This window comes from Rattus norvegicus, chromosome 9 (assembly GCF_036323735.1).
Source record: "Rattus norvegicus strain BN/NHsdMcwi chromosome 9, GRCr8, whole genome shotgun sequence".
Lineage (NCBI taxonomy): Eukaryota > Metazoa > Chordata > Mammalia > Rodentia > Muridae > Rattus > Rattus norvegicus.
The window spans coordinates 31,110,026-31,113,161 of record NC_086027.1 but is presented as its reverse complement, the minus strand read 5'-3'; the positions used below and the strand labels follow the sequence as shown (position 1 = coordinate 31,113,161).

At 39.6% G+C, this 3,136-nt stretch overlaps 1 long non-coding RNA gene across 2 annotated transcripts in view; it reads left to right on the top strand.

The window, feature by feature from the left end:
- The window catches only part of LOC102550123 (uncharacterized), a 30,980-nt gene extending 28,481 nt beyond the window's left edge, over nt 1-2,499 (top strand). For both annotated transcript variants that reach the window (XR_005489065.2, XR_010054950.1), the window contains one exon: nt 1,312-2,499. This is a non-coding gene — a long non-coding RNA (uncharacterized LOC102550123). The remainder of the gene's footprint in view (nt 1-1,311) is intronic.
- Nucleotides 2,500-3,136: the final 637 nt, after the last annotated feature.

Here is a 3,136-nt window from a genome sequence, read left to right as displayed (position 1 = left end):
TATTCCAAACAGCAATGAAATTGGTTTTTGCAGAATACTGATATTTGACCTACTGCATGTGCAAACTTTTTAGGCAAATTTGGCAATCATCTAAAAGACAAGTTGTTAGAATTCGCCTCCGTCTATGCTTTTGTACTTCCTGTAAATTTCTACGTGCGGCCAATAGAGAATGCACTTACTGTATTTACAGACGGCTCATCCAATGGGAAGGCGGCATATGCAATTAGATCACGTGTTTATGCTCTTCCCCCTCCTTCAGCACAAATAATTGAATTAGCTGCTGTAGCCACTGTTTTTGAAATGTTGAAAAATCAAGCTTTTAATTTGTACACCAATATATTTAATTTGATAGCCAATATATAGCTCGTGGCTCACAATTGCTTGAAATTGTTCCTCTTTTTAGATACTGCTAATTCTGAAATTTTGCAATTATTTATGCAAATACAACCTAATTTAAGAGGATGTACTGTTTCTTACTTTACAGGACATTTAAGAGCTTACACCAGATTACCCAAACCCCTTAATGAGGTCAATGTCACAGCAGACTTGCATACCAGGCCGATTATAGGGTTTACACAGAAACAATTAGCCAAACGATCTCATTCCTAAAGTCATCAAAATGATGATAGCTTGAGCCAACAATTGGGTATGTCTGGAGAATGTGCACCTCAAATTGTAAAGACTTGTCCTCAATGTCCTCAATTTCTTCCTCCACCACATAATGGTGTTAATCCTCGAGGACTCGTATCTAATCAATTATGGCAAATGGATGTCACTCATATTTCTGATTTTGGAAAATTAAAATATGTACATGTGACTATTGATACCTTCTCAGGCTTTGTAGCTGCAACTGCTTTAACAGGAGAAGCAACTAAAAGTAAAACTAGTCCTTGCCTACGTCGGTTTGTCCACAGTGGGTGTTCCAAATCAGGTTAAGACAGGTAATGGAATTGGCTATTGCAGCCAAACATTTGAGGTGTTTTGTTAACAATTTAATATTACCCATATCGCTGGGATTCTTTATTACCCTCAAGGACCAAGTATTGTCCCATGGAACTTAAAACAGTATCTTCATAAAAAAAAAGGGGGAATTATATCTCTGTACACCACAAAATTACTTAAATCATGCTCTTTTTATTTTGAAATTTAAAAATTTGGATGCCAAGGAACTCTTTGAGTGTCTACAGCCCCTTACAGGCATATGCTACTTATGCCTGGGTGAAATGGAAGGACCTGCTTACTGGTGTATGGCATGGCCCCGCTCAGGTATTAATACAGGGAAGAAGGCATGTTTGTGTTTTTTTTCTGCAGGATGCCGAAGGAGCTTGCTCCCTGCCAGAGTGAGACACGCTGATGCTGGGACACAGAATGATGCTGATCATGAGCTTGCAGAGTGCCCCGACCATGATGACAAAGAAGCTGTGCTGGTCCTTGATTCTGCCCCTTTACATTCAGCACTATGGGAAGGCCCAGAAGTTGTGGTAATGGTAAACAACACTAAGTCAATGGATATGCCCGATGGGGGAAATTTCACTATTAGTAGAGAAATTATTTGCCAAGGATTGGGAACTGGCATCTCCATATGCTTTTCAAATCGGAACGCTACTGGATGTCTGAGAGTATCTCGTACTACATTGCAGAGAAAAGATCTCGATACACACCAAGATTGGTAAATAGCATTCGAGTAACTCTACCCACTGGCCTAGCGGCTGAGGGATACCAGGCACTGCAGCGGTTCCCGAATTGTGGGGTGAGGGAATGCACAAATATCACAATTCCCTGGAAAAGACGGGGGGGGGAATAAGCCTGTGCTTCATCAGCCCCCACAGATATGACCTCAAGATTTTGGGCTGCTCAGACTATAGGGGAGTGGCTCGTGTGACTAATTATGCTACTGGCTCTCCATCTCTACCTGTCCTCCTCTCAGAAGCCTTGTCTGCTGGACTCTGGTGGACTCACACAGGTTATCAACAAGGATACTATGGAAGTTGGGTGCTGTCTTAGACGATATGAGTGCTCAGCCTGAAAGATCGAGTCCAGCTTATATGAACAGACCTATTGCACCACATGTTTGCATGCCATATGTCCTATTAGTAGGAAATATTAGCATTATTGTATATTCTGAAAATAATACTTTAGGTGTGGCTGGTGTCGACTGTAGTTTGACTTGTGTCTTTAAAACCCATTCTAAGCATTCTGCAATGATTTCATTTAATCTGCTTTTGTGATGGCTCCTGCAAATATTACTGAAGATTGGTTCGACAACAAGGGTTTATTAGCAATTGAAGAGTTGACAAGGACATTGGTCAAGCATAATTGTTTTAATTATCGCAGGTGTTATAGCTTTGATTACTTTAATCTCTAGTGCTACTACAGCTGCCATTGCCCTATCACAATGTGTTCAAACAGTTCATTCTGTGTATGTTTTATCCAGAAATGTTTCCATGGCATTGCATACTCAGGAGGATATAAATGATAATAAAATGCAACAGAAATTAGATGCCTTACTTGAGGTGGTTAATTTCTTGGGGGGAAGAAATACAGGGATTAAAAATACAAACTAGATTTAGATGTCATACTAATTATCAATGGATCTGTGTAATGCCAAAAATTTTTAATGATACTATATATAGTTGGGAGAGTGTGCATTTTCCACTTGTGAGGTGTTTGGAAACATGCAAATTTATCTTTGGACTTATTAAAATTACACCAAGAAGTTATTAATTTAGAAAAAACAGAGCTTCTACATTTTATTGCAGCTCTGAATGAAGAATGTTGCTTTTATATTGATCATTCTGGAGTAGTTAAAGACTCCATGGCCAAAGTTAGAGAAGGACTAGCAAAAGGAAGAGAGGCAGAGAACAGAATCAAGGACAGTTTGCATCTTGGTTCAGTACATCCCCATGGTTGACAACTTTGACTTCAACTTTACTTGGACCCCTGATCATTATTTTGCTACTTTTAACCTTTGAACCTTGTATCTTAAACAGATTGGTTGCCCTCATACAGGATCAATTTCAGCAAGCCCAGCTCTTTACCATGGTGGTTATCAATCACTATGAAGAAATGCACTAAGTGCACACTTAGCTTTGATATGTTCTTCGTGGCTCTGGTCTGACTGGGAAAGACTGTGCTA